Source organism: Hemicordylus capensis, chromosome 2 (genome assembly GCF_027244095.1).
Source record: "Hemicordylus capensis ecotype Gifberg chromosome 2, rHemCap1.1.pri, whole genome shotgun sequence".
NCBI classification, from domain to species: Eukaryota; Metazoa; Chordata; class Lepidosauria; order Squamata; family Cordylidae; genus Hemicordylus; species Hemicordylus capensis.
Genome location: NC_069658.1, coordinates 342,628,416 through 342,654,388, shown reverse-complemented (window position 1 = coordinate 342,654,388; position 25,973 = coordinate 342,628,416). Strand labels below are relative to the sequence as shown.

The window sequence follows — 25,973 nt, the reverse complement described above, 5'->3', positions numbered from 1 at the left end:
ATTTGTGGAAGCAATGCAGGCAGAAAAGAACTGCTTCTTTACCACCAGCACTGCCAGAGCATAGAGCTTATGTTCTTATAGAACTTACGGTAAGCTGCAAATCTTTGTGCATTGACTGAGGAGCCAGCCTTATTTAACTCAGCTGTACTTATTTCCAAACAAACGGACTTCAGATTTCATGGCAAAAAAGTGCTAAGCCAGCCAAATAGTTCTAGCTGACATGTAATTTTCAGTATTTGATATGAATTCACAGCAACTAATATCCAAATTTAGAAAATAAGTTCTACAATTATTAAATGGATAATCCATGGCAGCTGGAACCTTCAAAAGATGGGAGTCCTCCTACAAGTCTCACCCACTGTATCAAGCCATCGCAACACTTTCCCCTCAGTTCCACCTACTTTACCTGCCCCACCCCAAAGCTCTGCATAGAAATCCTTATCAGCCATGACAGGTAAATGAAATCTCCAAGCTCACAGGCTATTCTACACCATATGTTTAAAAACCAAGAGCTGGAGATAACGAGAGGTCTGCTGTTGCCCTCATGCTCTGCTTTTAAACTTCCCAGTGGAATGTGGCTGGTCACGAGGCTCCAGTTGTCCAAGGAGCCCTTTGCAAATTGTTCTCTATGAGCTACCTAGAGGCATCTCGAACGAGACCTTCCCCCTTTACCACCCTATGAGGTGGTCTCGGGGGTCAGCAGTGGATCCTCAGCAGTCACTACTAGAAACAGTGTGCTCGACTAGGTAAGACCTACCATGCCCAACACTGCCAACAGCACAAACTCAAGACCAAGCATGGGTAAGGTTTGGGTCCCAAACACCAAATCCAGTTGGCTTTTATAGCAGCAAAGCTACGAATTAGATCGGTTACTTGAATAATTCTGGAGAACTCAAAAGATTGCTGCTCACAAACGTATATTGGTCCTGATGAAGTTATCACCACACTGTCACTTGTGAATATTGTCTAAGGCTTCAATACAGCTATGATTTTTATATGTATTTAAATAATAATGATTTCTCTAACTACTTTCTCCTTCAAAAAATTAATTTCCCACCAGATTATCCTCTTCCAAAACGTTCTTTAGCCAACTTTCCCCTTCCAAAAATCACAAAATTGCAAGCTTTGGAGTTCCCTAGAACTGTTCTTCAAACTGCGTGTTATACAAAGCAAAGTGGGGAACAAATTTAGGCATGATGGAAGAACCCCAATTCTGCAGCTTCACCCCACTGAAATCAAAGAGGCTTACTTCTTAGCGAACAAAAGCATATAAAAAACTTATAGTCGGTTAACTAGAAGGGAGAAACTTGCTAGCTCTGACGTCATCGTTTTCTCCAACCCACCCCAAAACTCCGCCTTAACCCCCGGGCTCAGTTCGACAGTAGGACTAACGCGATTTTTCTGTGTGTTCCCGGAAATGGGTGGAGCCTCGCTGCAGCCTCTTGACCGCAGCGGGCACGTATGACGTCATCCCGCAGCTACTGATAGGTGTACGGTGGGGACGCCATTTTGTTTGTTTGCGGCGAGGGAAGACGATCCTCTTCACTCTCGCCGCCGGCTGTAAGTGACAGAGGAGCTGGCAACGTCTCCTCTCTCTAACTCCCCCGTTAGGCCTTAGGAAGTGGGATAGTAGGTCCAATACAGCGAGCGCCTTCCCTTTCTCTGCAATAGGAGTCGGGGCATGGGGTACGAAAAGCGAGGGAGGAAGGGTGCCTGGGCTGCATTGAGTGTAAACACGAGGGAGGGTAGGTGGGCGGGCGGAGTGGGTAATTGGGTGGCATACAAGGCGTATGTTGAACACTATGAAGCTGCTGGGTACTGAGTCCGACAGTTAGTCCACTTACCCCAGTATTGCTTTGCTCTGACTGGCAGCAGCCCCCCAGCGTTTCTGCTTGACTCGATGCCTGGGAGTGGACAGAAGCAGGGACCTTTCGCATGCAAAGCCTGGGTTCTGCCCCCCACCCAGCTATGGCCCCGCCCCCAAACAGCTGTAGTTTTAAACCCCTGTCCCAAAACGTGAAGAGAAACATTAACTATTCTATAATAATGTACGCCCATAAGGGGAATGACTGAGGACTTGTACATGACTTCCAGAAGATTTTGAGCCTCAGCGCCTCTCATTTAAAAGCTACTGTATAGGTTATATGTTTCTGATTTCATGGTTTTCTTTTTTGAAGAACACAACATGTCTCTTGCAACAAACAAAATGCCCAGTATACCAAAACCTTTAAAACATCAGTGAATGTTTTATTCTGGTTGCCATGGCTTTGCACTGCTCTCAAAAATGAAACAATTTTGTCCCTTTTAAATGGGAATAACTTATTATTTCATGGGCAAAGGTAACAGTTAAGTTTGAGCCAAAACAACCAAAGCTTAGCATTATAACTTATTTTCAGTACCCAAACTTGGTCCTGGAAATCTGAAGTATTGATTTTTAAAAAAAACAACCATGTATAGAGTAGCTCTCATCTGCAGAGTTAATAGCTCTGCAGTTAATAATAACTGCAGGCAACTTTCATATGTTTGAGTTTTGTGATAACACTTTCTAAATTGGAAGGGTGAAGATAGGGTGGCAGTGTGAGATTGATAGACTGGAGACTTTACATTCATTGGCAGCCTCTTAAGTAGACCTTCAAGAAAGATAACAGTGAAACTGGGTTTGACAAATCCCAGGTGCCAGGGAGCCATGGTGCCTAGATTAGGATATTCAGAGGCAACATTATTTAATAAAAATCTTTATTTGTCCCAGGCAGCCTTGTTTCTGTTCTGAGCATATTACTTGTAAAGAGGGTAAAAGAAAGCCCATTTACTCTTCTTCTCTGCAAGGTCTTCACCAGGGCTGGTAATTTTGCCTGGTGTTTATTGTTTGGCTCCTAAATTTTTGAGCTGACTGCTAGATCCAAAGAAAAATTGTCAAGATGAGTGATATGCCCCAGAAGCATTTATTTAAACAGAGGAAATTAATGAATGGGAACAGTGTTGCATCAAAACAAAAAGCAGTGTCTGTATGAGTGTACAGATGTCTCTACACTTGTACATGTTTTTGTGTGAATGACTGTACCTGTGTTTATTTAAAAAGTGAGTCTGGGTACAGTCCCTTTAAATGCATGGTACAAATAGGAAGTGTACACTGTACATCTGTTGTATAATGTACATCTGTACATTACAGATGTACATTACAGATGTACATACAGTGTACAGTGTACACTGTACATCTGTTGTATAATTAGTAAAAACATTACTAATTTGTGCACAGATCTGTACATGTGTATATTCATCATACAGGTGTTGAACTTAACATCTGAATAGTGTTAAAATGTTAGTATGGTCATTTCTATTTCCAGCCCACCAAGAAAAACTCATTCCTAGATTGAAAATGGAAGAGCAGTTGGCAATATAATAAACCCTAAATTGTCATACTGCATTGAGTCTTCAGGCAAGCGTAGAATTAATTTTTCTATTGAATATTTGTAGAGTAATTGTTTATAAGGTTGCCTTAAAAACAACTCAGTTCTGAAACTGCTATAACTTGTTTTCCTTTAGAGGTATCCTCTTAAAAAATGTAAACGGTTGACCTGATGTGTGTTTTTAACTGGGATGTTTGTAATTAAACACTGCAGATATACAGTGTGTGATAATTCACTCCCTATTGCATGATCCACAAATCCTCTACAAAAGACATTAAATGTCGGAACTTATTTGGCCATCTATCCTATACAGTTCCATCCCCCTTCTTGCCTCGTACATCTGAATGTGTAGGAGAGGGAGTTTCAGCACTCTTTTCCTCCCTGACTTAGCTCCTTTCTGGGAGCATGGGCCTTCACTCACACCTAGTTCAGAGTACCTCATCTTTGGTGCTGCTATCCTTAAATAACTCAGTACACCCACCCTCCAAGCCTACTTATGGCTTCTGGGGAGCCTGTCTTCTGCTCTCCTGATCTGCCCTCCATGTATTGCCTTTCCTTGTCTTCCATTGCCTCTCTTGGTTTGGGTGCTTCTTGGCAGCCAGAAGCTGTGCCTCTGCTGTTCCACTCTGTATAGCAGCTGTAGGTGGCAGGGATGATTTTGCTGCATGATCGTGCCTGACATCCTAGTCTGAAGGTGAGTCTGGCCACGTCATTGACATGGGACTGAGTGAGATGCTATTGATAATAAGAACTTGGTTCTTTACATGAATGTTATACTGTAGGTTTCAGGACCAAACTAGATTTGGGGGCTTTTTTTGCTACAAAGTGAGGGTGTGGTCTACTGACAATACCAAAAGGAGCATGTAGGGAGTGGAGGAAAATCTGCCTCTTCCGCACTTCTCTTCATCATGCTCCCCTGCTTTTAAAGCAGGTTTCTTTGTGTCATCTCAGCTCCGATATTGGGAACCAGGTAAGGAGAAAACTGCCAAGTGCAGCGGATAATGAAAATGGGTGTCAATTAGACACCCACAAATACACAGAGCCGCGGATAACAAGGTTCTTACTGTATTTAACCAACATGCAATTTCCCTGAATGTGATTCCCCAAGATCTTCCCCAAGAAGATTTTTCCTCTCCATGCCCCTAGTCCTACCTCCTCCTTATATAAGGGGACACTTCTGAAATATGTGAACCTTTCATTCAGACTGCCAACGTCTTCTCTAGATGACAATGCATGAATTCTGTCTTAACTCTTGTATTTTTTAAAGTAACTTATCATTGTTACTATGCTGCTCTGAATCTGATATTAAAGCTGTTCATCTTGCCCCTGATTACACTTGTAAATTCTGATTTTCTCATTATGCGTTCTTGTTTTTCTGGATTTGTCTGTGATGGTGGACTGTTTCAGACGAGATGCTGGCCAGTGTGATAGGGACAGGATTGTGCTGAGAGTGTGCCCACCCTGACATAACTGGAGGATGTCCTCATACACTCCCGTGGTGTCCTTAATCACACAAGGGGGCTGTTTTTCTGAATCACCCCTCTACATATGCTCCCAATACCTTTTTAAATGGGAGCACCTTCAGTGATGTCAGGGCAGGTGCACTCTCAGTGCAACTCTCTTTATCACATATACCAGCTGGTATCCAAACTGGCCTTATATCTGTCGTTAGACATAAGGACATTTACCATTCCAAGTAAATTGTTGCTATGGAAGATGACAAGATAAGATGTGTTTGTTTATTGTGGATATATTTATAGCAGGCCATGACAAATTTTCTTTGGTTCTAGGAGCAGCCTAAAAATTTAGGAACCAGACTGTCCTCTGCTGCATGTGGTGGGTGTGCATGTGGTGGACTCACAGCCTGTCCCCAGCAATGTTGCCCACTCTATGGTAGAATTGGTGCTCACCTCCAGCAACACCTTCCACTCCATGGGGGATGTGACCTTACCGCCTAGTTTGCTCACTTCTCCTGGTCGCATCTATTTTGCTCAGTTGGACGGACACAACCAGGAAAAGGAGAGAGCAAGCAGAATGGGGGGCCGTTTTTTTCCTCCTCTTTGTCACGTCAGTCCATTGCCTGCCTGAGCCAGACAGAAGCAAACAGGAAGAGGAGAGAGCAATGTGCCCTCATCTTCCACCCTCCTCCTGGTTGTGTCCATCCATCTCCTGGCTCAGGCACCATGCTTAAATTTCCAGGTGTCGTGGAGAGCTCATGCCTGGGAATTGTTGAGCCCTGATTTATAGAAAATGTGATGCAGTAGGTGTTCAGTAGATAAAGGTTTACATAATTCAATCAATATGGGGTTTTAGAGAAATTGTGGATGATTTGGTGGATGGATGTAAGGTATGAGCTTTATTTTATAAATGTTTGTGCTTGGTGGTATATTGTATTCTGTTTTTGTCTGGATTGTAAAGGTAGTAAGTGGTTGGAAATGTTTTGGGTGTGGTATATTATGATTACAACTTAATAACATTCTCAAGCACTTATTAAAATTAAGGACCCCTAAAATTTGAGGCCCTAGTTTGAAAGGCAACTTGAGCACCAAAGGGGGTGTTGATTCATTTCTTTTCTGTATCTTAGCCTTAGAATCAGTTTAAAAAGTAAGAGCAGCCCTACTGGATCAGACTAAAGGTCCGTTCAAACCCAGTGTCTTGTGCCCCTCAGTGGTTACCAAGATATTTTTGTGAAGCCCACAAATAGGGCATGAAGGCAAAAGCCTCTTGCACTGTTGTCCACCAGTAAATAACATTCTGTGGCATACTGCCTTTGGATCTTAGAAAGAAGCAGCTGTAGGTGATGACTCAACAAAAAGGCAAAATAGAATAAAACGAAAAAGGTAACTGAGAGCCTAGTATAGAAAATAGCAGAGATAAGTAGTGGACTCTCACTTGAGCCAGCCATCTCCTTTTTCATCTTTAGGGGTAAACCATATGCTTCATGCAAAGAGTGCTTAATCCTTTCCCAGTCAGCTCCTTCCCCAAGGAGCCTCCCCCTCCCCAGAGTTCCAGATGGATGTTTGCAAGAATAAGTGTTCCAGTCTTGCTATCTGTCGCCTTAAAGACTATTATTTAAATCAGGGGTTCCCAACTTGTGGTACTCTAGATGTTGCTGAACTACAACTTCCATCACTCCCAGCTATAGTTTATTGTGTATCTATATTATTAATTCTCCAAAATGGGCCATGAATGGTGACGTGGTAGAAAGGAGGCGATTGGCTGACAGAGTTTGCAAGCAGAAGCACCTGACTGGGCAGTGGGGATTCCCTATGCAGATAAGGAGGAGGAGCCTGTCATGTTTAAGGTCAGTTGGAATGAACAAGAAATTAGATGAACAAGATGAACAAAATCTGTTGACTCAGGGAGGGGGAGAAAAAACATGAAGGGAGGGGGGGAAAGAGTGGGGAAGAGCGAGCGGAGGAGAGAGAAAGAGAAAAAAGAAGGGAGGGAGAAGAGAGACAGAAGGAAGGGCAGGGGATGGGCCTGAGCCTGTCAGCAGCCTGAGGGGAATGAGTGGCCATGGCAGCACTAGCAGCAAGGAAGGGCCCAGTCAACCACTGCTATTGTTTGGGGCTACTGAGGCCATTGTCAGAGGCAGGCAAGGGACGGGCCCGGGCCTGTCAGCAGCCTGAAGGGAACGAGCGGCCATGGTGGTGGCAGCAGCGAGGAACGGACCGGTCAACCACTGCTGCTTCTCCTGGAGGGAGGAGCAGGAGCAGGGTTCAGGTGAGGGTGGGGAGGTCTTTGGGGATAGAGGGCTGCAGCTTGGCCAATAGGCGGCAGCAATGCTGCAGCCACAGCTAAGAAGGGTGAGGGGGCTGGAAGCAACGGGATGGAGGAGGCGCAGGAGTGCAGCTCAGGTGAGGGTGGGGAGATTTCTGAGGTGAGGGGAGCAATCAAGTACTAATGCGCAGATGCCCTAGAGCGTGCAAGAGTTCAATCATAGAAGCGGAGTTTTTTATAGATTGTTCTGCTATTTGTATGCATGGATTGTTTGGTCTAGGACCGTAAATAAAACTTGACTTGACTAGAAGCGGAGAGAAATAATGGCGGCGGTCAGGATGTAGAGGTGGAGGGCTGGCCGGTGAAGCCCCTCCGGCCAGAAGAGGTGGGTGGACGGCGGGCGAAGCGCGAGCGCCGCGGGGGGGAGCACGGGAGCGCCGCGTGGGGAGCGCGTGAGAATTAAACACATGGCTTTGGAAGCACCTCTTACTGAACATTTTAGGAGTTTTCTATCTTTCAACCAGTTAGCAATCCACACATGTACTTGTCCCTTTATTCCATGACAGCTAAGTTTCCTCAGGAGTCTTTGATGAGGAACTTTGTCAAAAGCTTTTTGGAAGTCCAGCTGGACCATGTCAACTGGATCACCTTGATCCACATACTTGTTGACACTCTCAAAGAAGTTCAAAAGGTTGGTGAGGCAAGATTTACCTTTGCGGAAGCCATGCTGGCTCACTCCCAGCAGGGCCTGTTCTTCTAGGTGCTTTACAATTTTATCCTTGAGGATGCTTTCCATCAATTTGCCTGGAACAGACGTTAGGCTAACCGGCCTGTAATTTCCCGGATCGCCCCTGGATCCCTTTTTGAAAATCGGAGTTACATTTGCTACTCTCCAGTCCTCTGGTACAGAGCCCGATTTCAGGGATAAGTTAAATATTTTAGCAAGGAGATCGGCAATTTCACATTTGAGTTCTTTGAGGACTCTTGGATGGATGCCATCCGGCCCTGGTGATTTGTTAGCTTTCAGTTTTTCCAGACAGTTTAGAACATCATCCCTTGTCACTTCTATCAGACTCAGCTCTCTAGCCTCCATCCCTAAAAAGCCTGGTTCAGGAACAGGTATATGCTCAGTATCCTCTGCCGTGAAGACAGACGCAAAGAACTCATTCAGCTTCTCTGCAACCTCCATATCCTCCTTAATAATCCCTTTCACTCCCTCATTGTCTAATGGCCCAACGGCCTCCCTGGCAGGTTTCCTGCTTCTGATGTACTTAAAGAAGTTCTTGTTATTCCCCTTGATACTTTTGGCTAAATGTTCCTCAAACTCTCTTTTTGCCTCCCTTATTGTCATCTTGCATTTCTTTTGCCAGAGTTTGTGTTCCTTTCTGTTCTTTTCATTTGGACAGGCCTTCCAATTTCGGAAGGAAGTCTTCTTCCCTTTTATGGCTTCCTTGACGGTACCCGTTAGCCATGCTGGCATCCTCCTGGACTTAGTGGTACCTTTCCTCCTTTTGGGTATACAATCTAACTGGGCTTCTAGTATTGTGGTTTTGAGTAAACGCCATGCACTCTGGATCGAAGTGACTCTCCTGATTTTCCCCCTCAGCTTTCTTTTCACCATACTCCTCATTTTGGAGAAGTTTCCTCTTTTGAAATTTAAAATGTCTGTGTTTGACATCCTTGGTGATTCTCTCCCCGCATGTATGCTGAGTTTGATGGCAGTGTGGTCACTGTTCCCTAAAGGGTCGATGACACTGACATCACGCAGCAGGACCTGGGTGTCACTCAGAATTAGATCCAAGGTCGCCTTCTCTCTGGTCGGTTCCATGACCAACTGTTCTAAGGCACAGTCATTTAGCGTATCTAGAAATTTGACCTCTTTGTCCTGACTTGAGTGTGAATTTACCCAGTCTATGTGTGGGTAGTTGAAATCACCCATAATTACAGCCCTGCTTCTCCTTGACGCCTCCCTGATTTCCTCCACCAACTCCCAGTCACTGTCGGCATTTTGATCCGGAGGGCGATAGCATGCCCCCACTAGCACGATTCCTTTCCGGCCTTGTATAGTCACCCACAGGGTTTCTGTGGAGGACTCCAGTCCACCTAGGTTTTCTACCTTGTTAGATTCTATCCCTTCTTTAACATACAGTGCTACCCCTCCTCCAAGGTGCCCCTCCCTGTCATTCCTATAGAGTTTATACCCAGGGATAACAGTGTCCCACTGGCTCTCACCGTTCCACCATGTTTCTGTTATGCCCACTATATCTATTTCTGCATTAGCAACCAAGCACTCCAGCTCACCCATCTTGGCTCGGAGGCTTCTGGCATTGGCATACAAGCACCTATACACTGAATCTTTCCCCTGATGTATGCTATTCCTTTGACTCTTTGACCTGCTGGCACAGCCTCCCGTCTGCTCTTTATGCGGTTCTGCTCCGTCCCCATCTGTTTTATTTGAATTCTTTGCAGCCTCACACTTTAAAGGATGGCTTTTGCCAAACGGGATACTGCCCAGCTCCCATCTGCTGTTCCCCAGGTGTCATTTTAAAAGCTGCTCTGCAACCTTTTTGATTTTAAGCACCAGCAGTCTGGTTCCATCTTGGTTCAAGTGCAGCCCGTCCCTTTTGTACAGGCCTTGCTTGCCCCAAAATGTATCCCTGTGCCTAATAAATCTAAACCCCTCCTCCCGGCACCAACGTCTCATCCACGCATTGAAACCCCTCAGCTCTGCCTGTCTCACTGTACCTGCGCGTGGAACAGGTAGAATTTCTGAGAATGCTACCTTGGGGGTCCTGGAGTTCAAAATGCTACCTATCAGCCTAAATTTGGCTTCCAGGACCTCCTGACTGCATTTCCCCACATCGTTGGTGCCGACGTGCACCACGACAGCTGTCTCCTCCCCAGCACTGCCTAGGAGCCTGTCTAGACGCTGCGTAATGTCCGCAACCTTCGCACCAGGCAGGCAAGTCACCGTGTGGTCAACACGCGGGTCACAAACCCATCTCTCTATCCCCCTAATGATCGAATCACCCACTACAAGGAGGCCCCCACCCCCCAGAGGAGTATCCCCTGTGCGAGAGGATATGGGCTCATCATCCATGGAAGGAGTCCCTTCTAAAGGAGCATTTCCCTCTTCCTCAGACCGATGTCCTCCTCGCCCAAGACCTTCATTCTCCCTGACGGCAGAGGAGCTACCAGCCCTGGAGTGGGATACCTCTATCATGTCCCTGAAGGTCTCATCCACATGCCTCTCTGTCTCCCTGAGCTTTTCCAGATCCGCCACCTTGGTCTCAAGGGAACGGATTTGTTCCCTGAGAGCCAGGAGCTCCTTGCACCGAGCACACACCCATGACTTCTGCCCATGGGGCAAATAGTCGTACATGTGGCACTCTGTGCAATACACTGGGAAGTGCCCCTTCCCCTGCTGACCTTCTATCTTCATACTGGTTTTGTTGGCTGTTTACAGTATTTAGGGAGCTTATTGTCTGTTTATTAGATAGTTTATTAGGATAGGTCTCAGCTGTAATGGTCAGCTATTTAACTGTCCACACAGCCTTTCCCAAGAATATGAGGGATACGAGGGAGGGATATGTACTTACGTTCTCTTCTCCACCAGGCTCCTTGTGATCCTTGTGATTGTGGGGCTTGTTCCAGGCTCCCCTGCACACTTCCCGCTAAACTCCTGCAAAACTCCTATGTCTTGTTTGCTATCCCTGTTCGCTATGCTCTCGGGCCTACACCTCATATGCAGAGTAGGCTTCCAACTGTCACACAGGATGTGAGTCAAAGGAAGGAATGTGGGGCCCCTCCCAGCCCTAGCTGACTCCACCCCCACTACTAGTAAACACTGCCTTTAGGTAACTAAAAACTCCTAGCCCTGTTATATGTTCACCCTAACAAGTAACCCTAACAAGTAACACACACAGAGATAGAGAGACTAAGACCTACCCCTTAGAGAGAAACAGCCCCTGCAAAACTCCCCTCTTGGTTTGTTTGAAGTGGAAAAGACTAGATGTTTAGAAGGGCTTGCTCAGCTTCTCAGCTGTGTCTGCTCTTCCCAGAGTTGCCTTCCTAAGATATGGTTTCCGTATCTTATATGGTAAACTGTTTATGCAGCTTTAGCAGCATGACATGTCAACAATTTGAAAAGCAAAAAAATCTGCATTTTTTATGAATAGACTGCTTAAGCAGCCTTAGCAGCAAGACAAGTCAACAGTTCTAAAAGCAAGATAAAGCTGCATTCCTTGTGAATGTGGTGATATTGTACAGCTGGTGCTTAAATGCTCACACTAATTTTCTTGTAGATCTAATTGGAGGTGGCCTCACCTGGTATGTAGCATCTTTATTGGTGCTGGGCTATATATCTTCAAGCCCTTGGGGCTTGATAGTTAGTAAGCTTTTTTCCCCTCAACAAGGTATAGGAGGAAAGGCTGCCTCCATAAAGATTTGGTTGTTGAGTTATTGCTGTTTGAACTCAGGGAGGAGGAAAAGTGTAGGGATGTGCATCCGTCCGGACCGGCACGGGGGTGTGTGTCTACCTTTAAGGGTGGGGGGGGGCGGGGTAGAACTTACCCCTCCCGCTGCTCTTCCCCCTCTGGCGCTGTGTTCGAAATCCAAGTTTTCGGGGCGGCAGCGTTCCTTCCTGCCGCCCCGGTCCCCGTCGTTGCCCGGAAGGAGCTGTGAATTAAACACGCATGCGCGTATGTGCCTGTGCAGATACTACCTGCAAGATCATTGTCATTGTTACTAATTTAAGGATTTTTTTACCATTGCAAGACTTTTATTCATTCATTTTTGATATCGACTCATATGGATAAGAACATTTTTTCATATATTCATGCTGTTTTTTCTAATACATATATGTTTGGGTTTGAATTGGTATTTACCTTTAACAATGACTTTTGTCCAATTTATTGGGATGTAATATCTTTGTTACATGTATGTGCAGATACTATTTGCAAGATAATTGTTATTGTTATCTATTCATTCTAAACCATTAATATAGCATCTTCAGTTATAGACAAAACTGATACATGTGTTTTGTTTATCTCCTCCACATAGATCCTTAGATCTTTAGATGTAGCACAGTTTGTGTTTTTGCAATTAATGGCAACTTTTTCATGGCCCCTCTGTCTCTACATTTTGCATGGTTCCTTTTTTGTTTTTCCAGTAGTTTATTATTCAGCAACGTCTGGAGTACCACCCTGATTTAAATAATAGTGAATGGGGGCGCATGAGCACTGCGGGGGGAGCGCATGAGCGCTGCGGGGGGAGCGCGCGAGTGAGAGCGCTGCGGGGGGAAGCCACAGGCTCAGTGGACAACTGCACAGATGCTCTGTGCCGGGTCAGCTAATAGTTTATTATTCAGCAACATCTGGAGTACCACCCTGATTTAAATAATAGTGAATGGTTTGAGGTTTATGTAGTTTTAGGCCAGAATTTCTGAATAATCCCCTGTTAACTGAGATAAGAAGTATTTTTTTTAAGTGGTGATTCTCTTATATTTAGCAGGTGGGAAGCAACTATTCCTAACACCCCAGCATAGCATCCCTTCAGTGGTTGTTGCTGGTGTTTATCTTATGTTTCCCTTTTTGCACTGAGAGTGCTTTTGGAACACAAAACCATCTTATTTATTTATCTGTCTATGTAAACTGCTTTGAGAACTCTTGCTGAAAAGCTGCATATAAATATTCGTAATAGTAGTAATCCAGAGGAAGGTGCATAATCTTAAGAAAAAGGATTTATTGGCAAACTAGAAAAGAACAAAGATATCAAGTACACTCAAAGATATATGCTAACACAGCTAAAACTGAGTCATCTAACAGGGGAAATGTTATATTCAGTCAGAATAGGATTTCTAGTTTACCAAAGATTATTAGTTACTAGTATTCAGAGCAGTTATCAGTGCATCATTCATACACACCAATATCACCAAGGCATTGCCCCCCTAGCAAATGACAGAAGGATAGATGTAATTTTAGCAAAAATGGCAAAGTCTCCTTAAATGCTAACAAATATATTGTGGTATATGCTTTCATGGGGGCAAGAGCTTATTTCTTCTGGTGCCTCAGAAAGAGAAAAACACACACATTCCTGTTTACAGAAAAACAACAACAAAGCTCCTATTCCTGAATAGTCAGTGATGTCATGAGTCCCCCCCCCCCCAAGCAACCATCTTGATTATACTTGAAATTAGGCCAGATTATTAACTTAAATGGTAGATTTGACTTGTTCTAACTCGAAACAGGAAGAAGCAGAGTGGGGAGAAACAGGTCAAAGCCACAAAATTCCTGTAATTTCCGATCAGTTAGGAAGCATAAAAAGGATACTCTTAAAGGTTTATTTGTGGTTGGCTCCCCACCTTAAGTGGCACAGCAGGGAAATGCTTGACTAACAAGCAGAAGGTTGCCGGTTCAAATCCCTGCTGGTACTATATCGGGCAGCAGCGATATAGGAAGATGCTGAAAGGCATAATCTCATACTGCACGGGAGGAGGCCCCTCCCCTCTTGTAGTCTACCAAAGAAAATCACAGGGCACTGTGGGCACCTGGAGTCGAAATCAACTTGATGGCACACTTTACCTTTTCCATAATTACCATGTAGAACAGCTGCATATACCATAATTAACATACAGCAGCAGGCATCTGCCATCAACAGTAAAGGAACCAGCAGTCAAGAAATAGACCACAGACTAGCACTTGGTAGGGTTTTAATGAAGGTCTTGGAAAGGATATTTAGATGCTGTGACGTGTCTATACCTACAAAGATTAGAATCATTCGGACAATGCTTTTTCTCATGACACTCTATGGATGCGAAAGCTGGACTTTGAAGAAGCAAGATAGAAAAAAAACATTGACGCTTTTGAACTTTGGTGCTAGAGAAGACTTTTGAGGATACCAAAAGAAGCTTTTGAACTTTGGTGCTGGAGAAGACTTTTGAGGATACCATGGACAGCCAGGAAAACAAATGAATGGATCCTAGAACAAATCAATCCAGAATTTTCATTCGAGGGTCAAATGACCAGGCTCAAACTATCATACTACACATTATGTGAAGACCCTGCTTCCTTGAGAAGTCCATAATTCTGGGAAAAGTTGAAGGAAAGAGAAGAATAGGACAACCAGCAGCAAGGTGGATGGACTCGATTACGGCGACAGCAATGAATGCACCACTGAGAGTCCTTAAAGGCCAAATTGAAGACAGATCATCCTGGAGAGAATCTTTCTATGTGGTCGCTAAGAGTCGACAGCGACTTGATGGCACTTCAGTCAATCAGTCAATCAATCAATCAATAATCAGGCATTGGGGCGTAACTACTATTAGGCAAGGGGAGGTGGCTGCCTGGGGCCCCCCATGCCTCGAGGGGCCCCCCAGAGGCAAGTCACATGACTATATATTGTGTGGTGTGTGTGTGTGTGTGTGTGTGTGTGTGTGTATCAGCGAGGGGCCCATTTTAAAATTTTGTCTGGGCCCACTCCAGCCTTGTTACGCCCCTGGCAGGCATCCTTTCCCTTCTTTCACAAATTGCATCCATTGGTTCCAAATCATCTGGAATTATTATAGGTTAAATTATTACAGGTTAAAATTAGTGCTCCATCCAATGTGTGGGGGTCCTTGTCCCAAGGGGTGTCAAATAACTCTTAAAGCATTATACACAAAAAAACTTGTATGGTACTGGCAATCTGTGTTGCTCAGTGGAGACTGATATATTTGGAAACCATTCCATGCGTAAGCAAAGCATAGAACTTAGAGCAGTTTTAATTATTCTTTTAATCAATACCCGGCTGCAGAGGATGATAAGCTAACTTGACTTTGATGTAAAAATGTAACTGGCAGAAATGTAAACAGAGGCAAATGTTGTAAAGTGGTTGGGCAATTGGTGCCTGACACTCCTCCCCACCCTCTCCACAAACAAATGAAAAGAAAAGATGAAGACTCCAGAATTAGGCAGCTCAGGGTAAGATTACAACTGAATGTGCTTTTATAGAATGTCAGTGATCACACATGAAAGAGAATGCTTTCTCTCTGACCATCCTCTGAGTCATTTACTCTATAGGTCTACTGCTGAGCGCCAGTGGGAAGAGCAAATCTCAGACGACAGCCACACTGTATGGGGGGACAGATGAGGCTTTTTTGTTTACCAAAAGTGGAAACACCAAAAAGAATACTTTGTGTGCAAAACAAAGCCGCCTTCTTGGAACATTTATAATAATCTGCTGGAGGTTACACAGACTGAAAAGGAAAGAAAAGAAAAGTAATGTTATCAGCAATATTGGAAACCTAGCATAGGATAACAAGCCATATTTAAGCTCTTGACAAATTCTGGGCACCAACTCACCATGGCACCTACGAAGTTAACTGGCACTTGGCTAAGACATGGAGCAGGCCTACACAACTTAGGCCCCCCCAGCAGTTTTTGAACTAAAACTCCCATAATCCCCAGCCACAATGGAGGAGAGGTCTATCAACGGCTACTAGTCAGACTGAGGGCTATAGGCCACCTCCAGCCTCATAGGCAGGATACCTCTGAGTATCAGTTGCAGGGGAATAACAGCAGGAGAGAGGGCATCTGGTGGGCCACTGTGTGAAACAGGATGCTGGACTAGATGGGCCTTGGGTCTGATCCAGCAGGGCTGTTCTGTTGTTCTGGTGTTGATGTTCTTATGGCCAATAGCCAGGGATTGTGGGAATTGTAGGCCAACATCTGCAGGAGGGCCGAAGTTGAGCAGCCCTGACATAGAGGAAGTTCCCACAAGGCCATCACCCCTTTTCCTCTGAGGGCGACCTCCACCTGCTGCCCTGCACCTGAAGTAATGTCCAGCTTTGTCATCCATCTAAGAATGCTGTTCTGGGGACAAGACAGATGCTCTAGCGCCCTCAGCACAGGACTTGTCATCTCCAGTTTCCCTTCAGGAAAGAGTTGGACAATGAGAAGCCAGTTGGTGCTGTAGGTGCTGAAGCAGTGACTGGAGCACCAGGCTAGCTCCATATTTGACAAAGGCCATGCACTACAGCTCAAGAGAGAAGAAGTTCTGGTGGGGCTGCTACCAGTAGCCTCTCCTCCTCCCAGCTGTTGTTGCTTCTGGTACATTCCTGGGAGCAAGGGAGAAGAGGAGGGAGGGACAACAACTAGTTAGCAGCAAGGTTTCTCCACTCACTGGAGAGGAGGTTGGGCATGGAGGTGGAGGAATAATAGGCTGCTGACTCCGCAGCTATTCCTAGCCAGATGTGCTCTTTTGAAAGCCAACATAAGGCTCAGTGCTACATGGAGTGGCAGGCAGCACAATTCCCCCTACCTCCCATCATTGGTTCTGCGTGCCTGGCTACCCTGTCCTTACTTGACACACTGCCTTGGTCCATCCACACTGCATTTTGGGAGTTTTCGCACTTGCACCTTGAGCCTGCTGGCTGGTGGATGGCACCAGCAGCTATGTGCTTATCTTACTCCAGAATTATTTTGGATTTGCTGCCTGGTGCTGAGGGTAGTAGTGCACATCAAGCATGTTTTGGGCCAGGCAGCAACAGCTGCTGCTCACCCAGTGTGCTCAACTTGCACATTAAACTAGCTGGTAGATGATGGTGTGCCCATCCTATGCCCATTTGGATCAGGCAGTGGTGGTATATCCTCCTGCCTCTCATCCGTGGGGCCATTCCATGCAAGTAACAGATCTAGCAGGACAGGTGAGTCAAGAGGCCGTGTGCATACAAGGAAACAGATGTGCAATCATATGTAAGATGTGCATACATCTTACTGATGTATGAGAGATGTGCATACATATGTATACTCAAAAGTAAGTTGCATTGAGTTCAGTGAACTTACTCCCAGGTAAACATGAATATGTTTGTAGCTTTCAAAAGGCGTGGGGTGATTTCTCTCCCCCCGCCTCATTATTGGAGGAATTAGTTATACTAATTTGCCTGAGTTCAGTTGGATTGCTCTGATGTGTTTTTGAATTAGTGATGATATATAGATAATGTGATGATGATGTGGCCTTTTCTAAGTCTTGAACATGAAATTGATTTATTCTTGAATTATTCAAAGATTGTGACTATAGTTTGAATAGATGAAGTACTGTATCTTACTGTGTGGTTTATTCTTAAAGAAAAATCTTATGGGGGATGAAGAGGAATGAAGATGGTTTGACGTTTGTTGGGCTATAACATATTCACTATATGTTGTACTGGTGCTGAGTTTACAGTGTGCATTCAGTTCTCTGGTTTAGATGACAAACTGCTTTCACACCTTTCCCTGTCTACTACTTTGTGCTTTGCTTCTTGCGGACAGGGTTTGTTGCGGACGGGGTTTTTCAATAATGGCTGTATTGTACAGTTTTGAAATGAAAAGGTGACCTACAAGCATATGATTAGGAGCTGAAGTAGGAGACATATAAGCAAAATTAGAAATTCCATTGCTGGTTAAAAGTGTGAGTGAGTGAGTGTGTGTGTGTGTGTGAAGCCTCTAGCAGCATTTAAGGAAGTTTAGGAGGGGTTTGGTGGAGGGTGAGCAGCGCAGCCTTCAAGTGACCTAAATAAGATGTACTTCTGAATAAACATGCATATGGATAACCTGTCTTCCAAGCAAGAAGCAGTCTTTTTCCTCTCCCACTTTTTGATCTATCCAGTAAGATTCAGAAGCCAAACGATTCTCATCTTGACTCAGAAGTCAGTTTGGGGGTTAAAGGTTTTGTTCTGCTTTGCATGATTTGTTTTGAACCTTATCTGCTTTGGATTCACCAGATTTGTGGCTTGGCTACCGTCTTGAATCTAGTGGTTTGCTTGTGTTTTCAGTTGTCTGTCATTATTGTTTACTAGAGCTGCATTCAACTAGTTGAGTTATGTTTTAGCTTTTTCTTTGTGTTTGGGTCGCGATACAAGTGGAGTCTGGATTATCTCTGTTTTTTGGTATCATGTGGCTATATGCTAGCTTAGGACTGATAAGAATGTGGAATAGTTATAAACCTTAACATAACATTTGAGGACCACTAGGGTAAGCACTGCCCTTAGGTCCTGTATTGCATGTTGGTGTTGTGGACCCAGACCACTGACCTATGCCATAGGAGACATTTAAAAAACCAAAAGGTTGTCTCGATTGACCAGTGCACATATAATATTTAGATTTATCATAGCCCCCTCCCCACAGGCTTTTGAGCCTTACTATAATACAACTGAACTTTTGGACACACACAGAGTCAGAACCACATTACACATAGGAGAATTGTCTTTGTTAAAAAATTGATGAAGACCTCTGCATTATGATGCAGAAAGTTCTGCACAGATGTTCCAAACTCACCTACTCAGTACATTGTTCTTCAAGCAAACTGCTGTTGTAACATGTCAGAGTAGGGATGACTTGAATTCATTATGCTGAGCCCTTGCCTGTTATTTTAGCCTTAAATCATTATCCATCACTGTGCTGATGTTTTTGGAATTGAGGTTGTTAATCCTATGCTCACTTACCTAGAGGTAAGTCTCACTCAATGGGACTTGCTTTTTAGCAAGAATGCATAGGGTAGAAGTATAATCCTAATAAAGTGAGTTTGCTGGTCAGACCAATGAAAGCATGTGAATTAAAATTAATTTTATTTTGGTTTAGAGGCATAGAACGGCTGTACTCTTAGCAGTCTCTGTTGTTTCTAAATCTTAGCTATAAGTTGTGAGTACATACAGGCATTATAATGTTAGGGTAATGGGATATAGCAACAGGTAGAGGCTTTTATTTTTTAATGCTTCATATAGGATTGCTATATTAAGGGCTGTGGAACTTGCATCCTGATCCTGAACACATTTACTTGGAAGAAAGACTCAGGGAAATGAATAAGACTTCTAAGGGTATTTCTTCACTCGAGCCTTTTCTGTGCTGTTGAGGCATGTTTTCCTGCAGTTAGCTGCTAGCAGAGTTAAGATGGAGGGTACCACATAGCGTTGTATTAACTAGCAATGTTCTTCACCATGACCAAGATAGCTTATGTGTCCACTCACAAGTAAGTTCCATTCAGTTGCATGGTCCCTAGCAACTTCAAATAAATAGTTACTGGTTCTGTTGATCCTGACTGGAGATCAGGAACCACGGTCACTGAACCATTGTCCCTTGAATACCCTCTCTGTGAACTGCTCCATGTCAGTTTCTGTTCCTGTGTGTGAGGAGGAGGGTCTTTAATTACTGATTTCTGCTTGTTTTTTCCTTTTTCTGAAAGCAAAATAGCATCATCATTAATTTTTTTTAAAGGAAAGGAAACCAGTAATTAAAAACTGTTCTCTGTCCTGCAAGTTTTTATCAGTATTTCAAACTCTTTTAATTGTGTTAATATTTTAGTCATTGTGTTTTTGGATTGGGGCGTATGGGGCGGTATTAAAAATGTGTTTAATAACAACAATACAGGCACTCGCCGACTTAACAAACACCTGACTTACAAATGACCCATACGTACAAACAAAGCTCCATAGCACATTAAATTAATGAAGTCCCCAACTTACAAATGCCAGTCCACACATACAAACAAGTCATTCCTTTGTGCCATTTTCCAAGTCCCCAGATGTGTATCAAATGCTATCTTGCATTTAGAAACAGGGTTGACCAGAGATGAGGCACAGGCGTGGCTTTGTACATTTAATTATTGGTTTAAATTATATGCCTGCCCCCAGGGCCTTGCTCCCTTGGTTCTGAAAGATGATTTTCACTCATCCTGGTGCAAGAGCCTTTATGATAATTTGGGCAGATACGGCTTTTCGCTGCAGTATCTATTGGCTTTGGGTCATGATGCTGCCAAAGAAATTATTAAAGAGCGTGTGGTAGATATGGAGAAGCAGTTGGATTTAAGTCTGGTTATCACCAGTAGTACTTTAGGTGTATTTTCAAACTACCCCTGGCCAGCTGCATACCTCACACCTTGACCACCTTAAATCAGAGGAGACCTTTTTCGCTGGTGTGGTTTAATGCCTTGCCTTCTGCCGTTTTGGATGGCAGATTCAAGGGAATACCACTAAGGAACCGGTTATGTCCATGTGGTTTGGGTGATATTGAGTCTGTCTTGCATGTTCTTTTATACTGTGCATAGTATAGGGACATCCGTACTATCTGGATCGAACCATTCTTAAAATAGGCTTGGTCATTCAGAAGAGTATTACATTTTCTATCTCAGTGGACCAACATTACAGCGGGGATAGCAAGATTCTGTGCGGAAGCTTGTAAACTGAGATGGGAGCAACTGAGTAGCTGTAATTGAGATTACAGCCCTGGTGCTTTGTTATTTAGTTTTACTGCTTTGATCTTGTTTTATGCTGATTTTTATTTTGGTGTATGTTGACTGGTCACTGACCATAATAAATTATTACTTACTTACAAGTCATCCCTCATAGGAACTATATGAGTTCTGAGTTATGGACCTCCAACTTAACAAACAAACTTTTGGAACGCAACCCGTTTGTAAGTTGGGGACTCTCTGTATTTTATTACACAAAATAAGTTACTACAAATCATGTCTGAAAAACCATGGGACAAAAATGCACCCCACCCCAAAACACTGGAAGTTGTTTGAAAACAAGATTATTGGGATGCTTCATAAAAAGTGAATGAACACAGGGTGACAATTTCAGAGAAAGAGGCTGAGAAGCTCACCAAATAATTGTACTTATTACTGGAATGTTACTCTTCATAACTGCATGCAGGATGCGAATGCATAAGACTTGAATGAATAAACATACAGTATAAATAACTAGATGGGACTTGCATAGTTCCAAACTGAATGGAAGATGCTTCATAAGAACATAAGAACAGCCTTGCTGAATCAGGCCCAAGGTCCATCTAGTCCAGCATCCTGTTTCACACAGTGGCCTACCAGATGCCGTTGGAAGCCTACAGGCAGGAGTTGAGGGCATGCCTTCTCTCCTGTTGTTACTCCTCTGCAACTGGTAACTCTTAATCCCTGCTGATTTAAGAATAAAAACGTTTAGTTGGCTTGATCTTTTGTTACTATTTGAAGGAGACAAGAAGACTTCTGGAAAAACACAGAGGACTTTATATAAGGCAACATACTTTCCAAATAAGTATTTTAAAACAAATACAAATCTATACACAAGATCTTTCTGAATGTATTTTTTACTAAATCCCTTATTGCAGTAATACCAATGTTTCTATCTATTTTTTCTCCCCTACATTCTTAAAATAATGCATTTAGCTAAAATAGTAAATGTTAACATTCCTGAGGATTATAATGTTTGTCTGTGCTAATGCTTCCTGATCACAATAGAAATGTCAGGAAATTATAACCATCTCACTTTTTCCTTTTATAGCTGATGCCATTTTAAAAATAGCAGCACCTTGTCTGCTGTTTCATTTATCAGACATATATCTTCTCCATCACTTTCTGTGCAAAACTAATTACAATTCTGAAGGACCTTTCATAGTGCAACAAAGAAAAGAACTCTAGTTCCTGAAAACAGAAGAAAAGGAAATTGCAAACCACATTCAAGGAAATTTGGATTTGGGGCTAATTATGCCATAGTTTCCCCACAAGTTCTTGAACTAGGATTTTAATCTGAGCCAGAGAAGAACTCAATATTTCCCTCACTTACCATATTTTCCTGATAGGAGACACTGAATGTAAGACGATGGCTTAAAAGATAGAGGTTAAATACAGGTTATACCTTTATTTACTCAAAGAGGATTCTGTCTGAATTCAAGTAGGAACACCCCCCCACCCCCCCCGCCTCTGCTGGTAGCACAACAGTGTTTACTGATTCTGGATAAGCCGAACAGGGTGGGAGGAAAAAGAACTTGCCTTATTTTGAGCCGAAATAGAGGATGGGTTAACCTATATTTAACATTATCCAGCAGACTGCTAGTATTTTAAAGAATTGCTTTGTAACCATGATTTTGAGAAATTTTAAATCAAACGCAATAGCAGACTCTTAATTTGTTGCAGGGGTCCCTGTACAATAAAGTTGTCACCAATGAAAGTGATCTAGCTAGAACTCGCAAATCTGATGTAGAAGTGTGGCTTAAGAGTGAGCTGGTAAATTCTTCATAACTCGCCTCAGCCTGTTATTCACTATGTGGTCTTAGGCAAATCACAGTTTCTCAGCCTCAGATTCCCAACCCACAGTATAGGGATAATACAGGCCCACTTTAAAGCGCCATTGTGAAGAATGCTAAGATGTTTGCAAAGTGCTCTGAACACTTCAAGTATGCCTTTATTTATTCATTGTATTTCTACCTTGCCCTGACCCAAGGGCTCAGGGCCTATAGCAACTTATAGTAGAAGATAAATACCTACAGCAATATCTATCAGTTTCCAGAAGGGGGACACAGTTAATATTATATTTGGATGGAATGGAGAAACAGGGCAAACTAAAAATAATTCATTTCTATTCATTAGCATTCTCTTACCCCTCTGTAATTATTATAAACGGGTCTGTCATCTTGTTGAATATACAGAACATTTTAATCCAACTCTAATCGTGTGAGAACCATGCACATGCTTGTGGTTTAATTCCCAATGGGGATCATATAACCTAATTGGTATCCCTCAAGTATTGTAATGTTTTGCCTGAATATACAAACTCTGTGTGCATGTATAGGGAAGAATGTATGTGTAATGAAGAATGTAGATATTTTAAAATTCCAGTAAAAAAAAAACCTTTTGGCTTAATGCTGTGCTAAGGGCGGCTTTCCTTGTTTGTTCAAGTTCCAGACTGCTGCAAAATTGTTAAGGGCCACACCTTAATGTGCATTATTTAGGTGATATGATACAGTATGTTGTCCTATGCTGTAGTTAATTCCAGTTTCACTATTCTTGGAGCTGGATGGCACAATGTTAGTGTTCTTGTCCATTCTCTCATTTAATTAGCTAAAAGGTAAGATGCTTTACTTGTGTCTATCCTGCCTTGAGCTCAGGTTTTGATTATCAAGGTGCCTTCCAACTCTGTCATTCTGTGCCAGGGTTGTTCAGTATTCCTAATTCGTGTTTTTTGTCCAGATGCACCTCTGAAATTCAAACAAGGTCCAATTTGGCCTAACAACCTGAGTTTTCTAACCAACGTTTGTAGTTGGTTTGTTTTAACCATGCTTCAGTTCACCATCGCATTGTGTCTGAACCGACCCTGGTGATTTATTCTTGGCTTGTTGCATGAGCTCTGCCTCCGCCCACAGCTCAGAGTAGCAGAGAAGAAACCAGGTAACACTTCTTAATGGCTTCTCTGGATGTGCTCAAGCAAAATCTGCCTAGTGACTACTGATGTCACCGCTACTATAGGCAGTCTGCAACAGCAACTCTCCTATACTGTTGCATGCTGGGTGCAGACATTGACCAGGACTTTTTGGGGTGTGTGAGGTGGGGGCATGATGGCTATAGGAGCCAAAAGCAAGCTGTGAGTGGCTTTCTGTGTTGGATACTGTGGGCTTGCATCCTTTAGCTTAACTATTATAAGGAAGTTTTGTGTTGATAAGAAAGCTGCTGGCTGCCTCTCTCGGTTTTTCTGTACCATGGTGAGGATCTGTCCAGCTAAAAGCATCAGAGGACTGTCAAAAAGAGCTGAGGCACCTCATACAGTTTTCCCATGCCCACGTCAAGCTATCAACCAGTGGTGAGGGAGTGTCAGGGAGAATCATAATAATCAGGATTCGGGCAGATTTGGTGCTCTGGGGTTGCATGCAGGAGGACTGGGCAAAGGGAGAGGCAAAACAAACCATGTTGCTTTTTTATTTTGTCTGCAGAGTACATCTGCTTGTGTTTAGAAATTTGGTTAAATTCGTACTTGGCTCCACATTGCATCTGACAAAGCCCCATGCATGTATTTCAGTGAACCAACAAATCTGGGACTTTGGTCCACAACTCTGCGACTGACAGCCATCTAGCTCTAAGTTAGTGGTTCAGCTGAAATTAATCACAGCATACTGTAGAACAAGGGTTTGTAAGAACAGCCCTGCTGGATCAAGCCCAAGGCCTATCTAGTCCAGCATCCTGTGTCATCCAGTGGGCCAACAGAAGATGCCTCTGAGAAGCCCAAAGCAAGCAATATGCGCAAGCTCTCTCTCTTGCTGTTGTTCCCCTGCAACTGGTATTGAGAGGCATCATGCCTCTGAGACTGGAGGAGGCCTATAGCCACCAGACTAGTAGCCATTGACAGACCTGTCCTCCATGAATTTGTCTAAGCCCCTTTTAAAGCCATCCAAGCTAGTGGCCATCACCACATCCCATGGCAGAGAATTAATTATGTGCCATGTGAAAAAGTACTTCCTTTTGTTGGTCCTAAATTTCTTAGCGTTCAGTTTCATGGGATGAGCCCTGGTTCTAGTGTTGTGAGAGGGAGAAAAATTTCCCTCTGTTCACTCCATGCATTATTTCATACACCTCTATCATTTCTAGCATAGAAGAAAAAATAAATTATGTTGGAAGAGGGTAATAGTATTATAGTAATTTTAGTTAAGAGACAAGATGGGGCAAGTCTGACGAAGCTTTTTCTTACCTTAACTGTCTCCTGCACACAAACTCCAGTAACGTACCTGCTAGAAGGGCATTTCCAAAATGGTGGCTCCAAGGAGGCTGCTTTCTGTAGCTGAACTTGTGGCTAATCAAAAGAGGGTTGTATTGAATGTGTGCGACGATCTGTCTTACCACCACCATAGGCTAAAATGGGCAGTTTAACAGCATTTTTAATACTACAAGTATATAAGCCTATTGCTACGGCACAGCACAAGCTATAGACATTTCCTGAGACCTAACACAATATAACAAAATATGTAGTATAAATCAAGAAATTATCTATTACAATCCAATGTCAGCAAAGTCAATGGAGAAAAAGATGACGTCTATCAAAAGATGACAAACTCCTATAAATAAGCTATTTTTTATCCTTTCTACCTCAAAGCTGGCAGTGGTTTTGCTGCCTGCTGAGTGATCCATTTGCTTTTTTGTATGCCTGCAAATAAACAGATACTACAGAAACAGCATAAGACCCCAGTGTTATCAATGAAAGGAAAATAAATTGCATAGAACTATCCCTGGAATTGTCATTGCTTGGTGAAATCGAGAGAGCTTAGCAGCTTAATCATCTGCTACAACTATATTATTTATTTTGCCTGGTGCCAGAACAGCAGCTGAATATTTCTCAGAAGACAAGTCAATATACAACTTATGTGTTCTTTGAGATAGATTTATTTCTTTAGAATTAGTTCTGAGAAATAGTTACAAAACAAACATTAGTGTTAAAAAAAAAAGATCATTACAAAACAAGCAAAGGATAATCTTGTATGTCTTCTAGAAGAAAGAACTGAGCATCAAATACCATTGCCATGTTTGTTCTGGAGGTTAGGGGCCAGTTCTAGCACATAACAACTTATATGGGCTCTTTTTTCAATATAAACTTGTAAGTCTGTATGTAGAGATGCACATTTTAATTTAGTAAAGTGAATAAGTGGAGTCAAACCAGGTATTTTTTTGAAAACCTAATCCTAGTGAACAGTTTCACAACTGTTGAACAAGCGTGACTCGATAAATGGGGGAGACAGATACTAATGTTTTAGAGCACGGCTGCACAACTCTGGCCCTCCAGCTGTTTTTGGACTTACAGCTCCCATCATTTTCAGCCACAGTGGCTGATAGTGAGGGATGATGGAAGTTGCAGTCCAACATCTGCAGGAAGGCTGAAGTTGTGCAGCCCTTCTTTGGAGTGTGGACTATTTTTAGGATTGTGTGGCATTTTCCCAGGGCCAGTGGTATCCTTTTGAATGACAGCTCAGACATAAGGTGGCTATATGGGATTGTTACTGGCCAGGTTGTGGTAGAGTTGGGGCATAGGGAATTGCACAGGCTGAATTGTTCATTGGAATGCATATCCACAGGAAA

At 43.2% G+C, this 25,973-nt stretch overlaps 1 protein-coding gene across 4 annotated transcripts in view; it reads left to right on the top strand.

The window, feature by feature from the left end:
* Window positions 1–1,459: 1,459 nt before the first annotated feature.
* The window catches only part of HMGXB3 (HMG-box containing 3), a 67,380-nt gene continuing 42,866 nt past the window's right edge, over window positions 1,460–25,973 (top strand). For 3 of the 4 annotated variants that reach the window (XM_053303783.1, XM_053303782.1, XM_053303780.1), the window contains exon 1: window positions 1,460–1,560. The gene's annotated coding sequence lies outside the window, so the exon portion shown is untranslated. Of the gene's footprint in view, window positions 1,561–1,668; window positions 1,687–25,973 lie in introns of those variants that run through there. The other variant, XM_053303781.1, reaches the window with a different exon arrangement.